This window comes from Lactuca sativa, chromosome 1 (assembly GCF_002870075.4).
Source record: "Lactuca sativa cultivar Salinas chromosome 1, Lsat_Salinas_v11, whole genome shotgun sequence".
Classification (NCBI taxonomy): Eukaryota; Viridiplantae; Streptophyta; class Magnoliopsida; order Asterales; family Asteraceae; genus Lactuca; species Lactuca sativa.
Window position 1 is genome coordinate 114,367,796 of NC_056623.2, and position 8,591 is coordinate 114,376,386.

The window sequence follows — 8,591 nt, forward strand, 5'->3', positions numbered from 1 at the left end:
TAGCCACAAAATTAATTATCAATTAATTCTTGACTAATATTAATTAAACAATATGATTTCTCCTTTAATATATTATTCTCATAATATATTAATAAATCATATTTAAACCTTTCTCTCCTTAAATCATCCTACATATTGCTATGGTGAAGGCAACCCAAAAGGACCATGCTCATAATCGGGTCAAGTACATACCAAAATAGTTATGGACTTAGACACTAATCCAACAAGTTTTGTAACCCTTTAAAAACTTTTGGATTCCAAACTTGATGACAAGTTTTGTAACTCCTTAAAAAACTTTTGAGTTCCAAAACTTGATGGCAAGTTTTATAACTCTCTTTAGTCATAAAAGAGACTTTCCAAGTTCCATAACTTGAGGGAAAGTTATGAAACTCTTCAAAGCCATTTAGATCAAATATTTAACTAATAAAATAATCATATAATTTTATCTTTTATTAATTTGACCTAATTCCACTCATGTAGCAAGATAAATCAAATAACACAAATAACTAGCTTATCATATAACTTTAAATTATCTTAATATTTGACATTTATCTTTTAATTGGATGAGGTTGATCAATACCATATTAGAAAAAAAAATAGATTTTATGATATAAAACAGTTCATGGTAATGATCCTAATCCAACTATGGCCAAAAAAAACTTGAAAAATCGGCAAGCAAAACATCCTACTCGTTGAGTCCATGAACTAAACTCATCGAGTTGCCAGTCTGTGAGTGAACTCGTCGAGTCAGATCATTGGACTCGTCGAGTCCATCAGAAGAGGCCAGAAATGCAATTTTTTTAGATTTGAAAACAATACAATTGCATCTATATAACAGAAAACACCCATGTCTCTGATACCACTGTTGGGATTTATGTACTACAACACTCCTATGGTAGACATACAACCCTAATTCCTTGGATATAAGTTTTCTCTAATTATACATGCAACAAAATTATTCAAAGCATGAAACCTATAACTAGCATACAACATAGATATTTGAAACACAAAAACTAGTTAGAAGAATACCTCTTAGTTGTAGCATGTAGAATTTGGCCTTTCAAAAGCTTAGCACCCCAAGTGTGATGCCTCAAACAAGTCACAAACACCATGAACAAGTGGAGGATAATGAGAGATAGGTTAGGCACACCAAAAATCGGCTATACTCTTCATGGAATACACTCATCACGATTTTAGGGTTTAGGGAATACATATATAGTGTAGAATTCCAAGATTCATAAGCAAACCCTAATTCTTACACTTAGGCTTATGATCCAATAACTCATATGGACTAACTCTTCATGGACTCTCACGTAAACTTAGTCCATCATGGATCAATAGCCCAAACCATATGTATCACTGATTTACATAGTCAGTCCCCGTTAATTTAACTAGTCTCTTTTGATCACTAAATTAATTCTTGATCAATACTAAATAAATAATATGATTTCTCAATTAATATATTATACTTATTATATATTAATAAATCAAAAATAACCTCTTTCTCAAATATCCATCCTATCAAATTGTTTTGGTGAAGGCAACCCGAAATGGACCATGCTACTCTCGGGTCAATTACATACCAATTATAGTTATGGTCTTAGACACCAAATCCAACAGAAGTCCCTTAACCAAACTACTTCCTTTGATGCTTCACTAGCGGCTATGTACACCGATCCGCATGTAGAATCAACCACCGTGTCTTGCTTGGAACTTTTCCAAGTTACTGCTCCACCATTTAGTGTGAACAGTCAGCTAGATTGAGAATGAAAGTTGTCTCTATCTATCTGAAAGATGGCAGCACTATACCTGTCACTCTCAATGTATCACTGCCACCAATAACAAGAACCATGTGCTTTGTCCTTCAAAAATACTTGAGAATGTTCTTAACTGATGCCCAATAAGCTCTGCCAGGATTTCCCTGATAGCGACTAACCATACTTAAAGCCAAGGACACATCAGGGCGAGTGTAACACCAAGATTTCCAAAAATAAAATTTTCATTTAATTAATCAATTTAATATTAAAAACACTTGTTTAAAAATCTTATTCACATTCGAATTACAAAACGTAGTTTCATTTCCATTATAATAGAAGACCAGGATCCTCCAAAACACAGCTCTTTCTCCGGTGTGTACAATCAAACCGTTGCCATCCCGCGTTACTGCAAGAACCTGAAATAACATAACATAAACAACGTAAGCACGAAGCTTAGTGAGTTCCCCAATATACCTTACGCACATACGCCTTCCGGCCCGGACCTCACGGTCCACATAACATTGCCTTCCGGCCCGGACCTTTCGGTCCATGTGTCTCAGGGGACTTCCGTCCCTGCTGGGTAAACCTTCCGGCCTTACCCACGCCGACCTTCCGGTCCATCACACATCATATCGCCTTCCGGCCCATAACATAATTGCCTTCCGGCCCATACACATATATAACACATAATACAAATACTCTAACACATAAAGCACATATATCATATATCATACCTGACCTTTCTGTCACATAATACCTTGCCTTCCGGCCCATATATATAAGCATGTATATCACGCGTAGCAGCTAACTTTCCATTTATAGCATGTAAACATAACACATAACATACTTGACCTTCCGGTCACACAAACAAACCCTTTCGGGTGAAGTATAGTGAGACAACTCACCTCGCGGACACTGGAAGATAGCAACTCCTAAAATCCCTTGTACTTGATCCTCCGAGCTACAAGCTCCCTGTAACATCATATATCCCTTATTAATACTTCTATCTTCCACGTTAACTGACCCTAAGAAATCACACCAGTCAACTCTGGTCAACAGTCCATTGTCAGCTCGACTGGACTCGGCGAGTTCCCTGGCGACTCGGCGAGTCTGGTCGTCCTTCAATCCTCTAAGATTCCCCTTCTACTCGTCGAGTATCCTCTTTGACTCGACGAGTCACTCCTGGAAGAATCGCGGGGCCACCCCGACTCCACTCGCCGAGTCTGAAGAACAACTCGGCGAGTCCCAGTGAATCTTCAAGCTACTCGCCGAGTCTGATCATCCGACTCGGCGAGTCCATGCCATGCAGTCGATCAAACTGCTTCCTGAGATACATATTTTCCCCGAATATACAAACATAGGTCCTTCTGGACCTCTAAGGGTACTAATACAGGGTTATAAACGTTGGATAACAACACAACAATCCATCTAATCTCCAAATGGGTTTCATAAACCCTAAAATCGTGCACACATCAATATAGCAGAAATGATCCGAAATATTACCTGAATAACACCCTCTCTGTGATTCCAAACCTCAGAACTCGATCCCCTTGATATTCCTTTGGCCAAAACTCTTCTTCTTCTTGCCTAACAAATTCTTCAAGGTTCCAAAAGCTTTCTCTCCTGCTCTAGACGCCACAGTCGTTTAGGGTTCTCCACAATCGGCCAGAAGACGTGAAATGACGACATAACAACCCTTATATACGACCCAATACGAAACGGCTAGGGTTTCCGCTGAACAGCGTCGACTCGCCGAGTCCATACCTGGACTCGTCGAGTCCAGTCGCGAACCCGCGACCAAATCTGCGACCCTACTCGGCGAGTCTGGCTCCAACTCGCCGAGTCTCCCCTTTAAAACACCCCAAAATGCAATTTAACAATACTTGAGATTTTGGGCTGTTACAATTCTCCCCCACTAGAATTAGACTTCGCCCTCGAAGTCTCACTCTGAAAATAATTCTGGATGCTGCTCCCGCATCACACGTTTCGGCTTCCCTAAACACTTCCGATATCTTCCGAGGTCGCTACAGAACCAATACCAGAGGTACCTCCTTGTTCCTCAGAACCTTGATCTTCCGATCTCCGACGGCCACTGGCCTCTCGACGTAACACAGGCTCGCATCCCCCTAATCGTTCTCTAGTAGAACCACTGCTGACTCATCCGCCATACACCTCTTCAACTGCGACACATACCAGTGTCATGGATCCGTCCCAATTCCGTTGACAGCTCCAAACGATAGGCCACCCTTCCTACCTTTGCACCTTCACGAAAAGACCCAACATACCGGGGCCCCCCATTTACTCCTCTTCCTAAATCGAAGCACCCCGTCAGAAATACGAAGTTGCTGACCTGAATCATATACTCGTAACGGCGTCTGCCTGCATAACTTTCCTGATAACTCTAAACGATCACTAACTCTCTTTAACCTGCTGAGTCTGCTTTGTCAACTAAATACGAACTCTGAACTGCTCATCACTCTTTGTAATCGGAAATTACCCAATTTGTACTCTGCTCCAAATCTCAACGATCACTCAGCCCATAAGGGTTAGGAAACCCTGAACCACCGAATCCCCGATCCAAAGCCCACTTTGCCCATTCCGGACCGACTGAGAGATCCGTTCTCCCTCTCAAATCAACTCTCACAAGATCCCTCTTGCCATCACATATACATACTGAACTAGTCCCAACACTCGCAGGTTGAAAAACCCGATTCACTGATGATATCCTCGAACATCTCCCAAGACGAGCCACTAATATCCGTCCTATACCCTGATCAGAATCACACTGAGAATTCAAGATTCTCTATTCCCTTGCATCCTTTCTGAGTCTCGCCAGTCATCCCAACCCGGATGGGTTCCTACTTCACTGCCGCAAACACGATGCTCAAAACCATACTCGAAATACTCTAACCATAGCTCTGCTCTGCAGCTTTCACTTTCGTGAACTTGCACCCCCTTCGGAGTTACATACCCTCCTCTTTTCCTTTTCCACGGAACCCTCTTGAACATAATGCCACTCCAACCGGTGCCACGGTGCTCGCCCCAAGCGACACCACCCTTTTGCGTAACTGCTACTCACATACTCTGGTTCTCATTGCAGGGGCTCTCAATCCCATGCACTCTCTCCACTCATCAAAATCACTGCCTCCGCTAAACAAGATCAATAACCCGGGGCCAGACCTTCCAATGCAATCACACTGCAACATACGCGATCCGCAAATCTCAAACTAATCCAGCAATACCAACAGAGTCTCCAGTATGACTGGACCGACTCTCATAACACATACTAGCCACTCGAGGCTATATCTCTGTGGGTCCGTACACCCAAACTCTGCGAACCCTCAGGTTCTAACTCTGGGAACCTTCCGGTTCCAGCTCTAGAAACATGCACAACATAATCCCGTGGGATTAATGCAGTACAACCCATCACGTACCTAAAACGTACCAATACTCTGATCGCAAAATTCTGATTACTTACTCAAGCTTGATCCCGACCTCCTCTCAGGCCCCCACAATCAAATGCCCTGGTCTGTATCTCGCCCCGCATACCCAACACTCGCTCTCGTCGGCCTATACTTTGCGCTGACACACACTGCTGAATCCCAACAGCTAAGCACCCTTACATACTCATCGATCTCCCGGAGAATTTTACAATTCTCCCCCACTAAAGCACTGACTAATTGCCACCGATCGTCATTAACGACCTTTCAGAACCATCCTGCACAAAGAGAACATTTACCCACTGACTGCTTCCCACAAGCGTAAGCAACCCTCAGCAAAACACATCTCCTCCCTGATCAATCCGCTCAAAAGAATCCGATCTTTCAATTATCCACTCCACAACTGCAGATGCTACCCGTCATTCAACCCAGTGCCGCATCTCCACTATCAACCCTCACGAACGATGACCAACGGAATTCCCAAGCAATAACCCATAACCAAACCCACAACCTGCCAAAGGTTGAATATCGCATCGAAAACCGCACTAGGCTACCGGTACCAAAACACCAAACTATAATCATACTAGACCATCAGGGAACAACGAATGCCAAGCGAACACCTGAAGCACCAATCCATAACCATGCCCAACCCGCGAAACAACGAATACCGCATCGAAATCCACACCAGACACCAGCACAAACAATACGCCACAATCAACGCAAGCTACTCAAGACATTAAGAGAGCATCATACTCGCAGCTGCCTCCGGCACTGCTCCGTCTCCCTCTGCCGCAAGCCGATAAGCACGACCTTGAGCCCTTGGGCTCTGCTCCATCCTGTCCTCCTCCTGAACTCCTCAAGGTGGCCGATGCTAGAGCCTGCACCGGTCCTGCAGGAAACTGTGGACGGTTGACCCTCAAATGTCCAACCTGCCGACACTGATAACAAATCCTGAAATCCCGAATTGGCACTGATTGCCGACAATCCCCCATTCTAACGTTTACGGTCATGGACCGTTTCGGCGCCGACTGCGACTGCATCGGGGCCTGCCTCATCTCACGCAACTGCAACTCAACCTCTAACTCACGCCACATGGCGGCCTCCTGCGATACCAACACGGTCTCGCGCCTCTGCTCAGACACGAACTGTCTGATACCCCCCCCCCCTTGAGCATACTCGGATATCGGGACATCTGAGCCTGCTCCGAAGCGAACTCAGGGCAAAACATCGCCCTCTCAATAAACATCCCGATGCTCTCAGTCACCGACTCCAAATCCTGCTTCAGCTTAAGGAACTTCCGAGCCAATTTCTCCTTTTCATCCCGCGGAACATAGCGAGTACTGAACATCCCTCTGAATTGATCCCACGAAACCGCAGCCCTCTGCGCATCGGAAAATGACCTCGTGGTCAATCTCCACCAATCCTTCGCCCCGAGCCTCAACAGGTTCAGAGCACACCCCACCCTCTGATCAGCAGGGCATAACCTCGTGGAGAAACACCCCTCCATGTCCGATAACCATCTCATAGCACAATCGAGTCCTGGACTCCATCGAATGTGGGAGGCTTCGCATAATAGAAGTCCCGATACTGAAAACCCCGACTAGCCCCTTTCTTTGCCGTTGCTACAGCCGCTGTAACCGCCGCGGCAGCCGTCTCTGCGAAAGCCACATATCGCTCATCAAACTACTTCAATCATAGTGGTCCTGATCGACCCAAACAATTCTGGCGACTCAGCCCGCAACAATGCAGCAACCTCATCACGCCGGATCTCGCGAATCCTCGCATCCCGCTCGCTCGTGCTCGTCCGATCGATAACCGGATAACAAGATAGCCACAAGCACCATCCACTACGAACCATGGTACTCATCCCATGACATCCCTCCTCAACATGCTTCGGTGTATGGTACCTGAACCATAGCACCACTCCTCAATCTGCTCCAATGTGTAGCACTCGAACCACAACATCTATCTCAATCTGTTCCGATGTATGGTGCCCTGACCATAACATCACTCTGTATCCGCTCCGATGTATGGTATCCGAACCATAACATCACCCCTCAACCTGTTCCTTAGGACCTTCAGAATGCCCCCTGTATCAAGTATGGGTCCTCTGCTTTCAGTAGTACGGGCCCATACTACCTGCCACATCTACCCATACTTTCCACACGGACCATCCCAGAGTTCCTAAGTAGCTGATAAACCTGCTCTTTCACCCATCTCATCGCGCGTGCTCGCTTCCCAGCGAAATCTTCTACTCTACCCGCGCACTCATCTGGCTAGGTTTACTCCCTAGTCCCTTCCGCCGTCCTCCCACTTCTTTGCTATCAGCTGCTGAAGAGTTCCTAATGATGCCAGCCCTCTACCTCCTGAGTATCGTCATACTCACTTAGTAGCTAACTCCCATCATCGACAACTCCACAAAGCACAAAGCAAGCAGCATTCGAGCATTGAAGCATACATAGGACTCCCCATCTGTGGTAGCTCCACCTTCTCGGCTCATCCTCGGAAGTACCTCTGTACCCCGTAGCTTTACCCCTTGTGCGTTCCAACTAGATACTCTCACTCATCACATACACACAAAAGCATAACGCACATATAACAGCAAACCCTAGACTAAGGCATCACAAATCAGGCCACTCTAGTCCTAAGATGTGAAATACCTAGCCTGTCTCTAGCATGCAATAATGTCTCATAAAATGCATAATAGATATTCCATAATACAAAAGTAAGGGTATTTTGGGAAATCACCGTTTGGCTCTGGCTGATTGTACACACTGCTCTTTCTTGCTTTCTCTTTGAACTCTTATTCACTTTTAGAAAACCATTTATTTGGAAAACTTTTTCTTACTTCCTCAGTTTGAGTCCAGATTTACCCGTAGGTGCGTCCGAATCCCTCAAACCAAGGCTCTGATACCAATTTGTAACACCAAGATTTCCAAAAATAAAATTTTCATTTAATTAATCAATTTAATATTAAAAACACTTGTTTAAAAATCTTATTCACATTCGAATTACAAAACGTAGTTTCATTTCCATTATAATAGAAGACCAGGATCCTCCAAAACACAGCTCTTTCTCCGGTGTGTACAATCGAACCGTTGCCATCCCGCGTTACTGCAAGAACCTGAAATAACATAACATAAACAACGTAAGCACGAAGCTTAGTGAGTTCCCCAATATACCTTACGCACATACGCCTTCCGGCCCGGACCTCACGGTCCACATAACATTGCCTTCCGGCCCGGACCTTTCGGTCCATGTGTCTCAGGGGACTTCCGTCCCTGCTGGGTAAACCTTCCGGCCTTACCCACGCCGACCTTCCGGTCCATCACACATCATATCGCCTTCCGGCCCATAACATAATTGCCTTCCGGCCCATACACATATATAACAC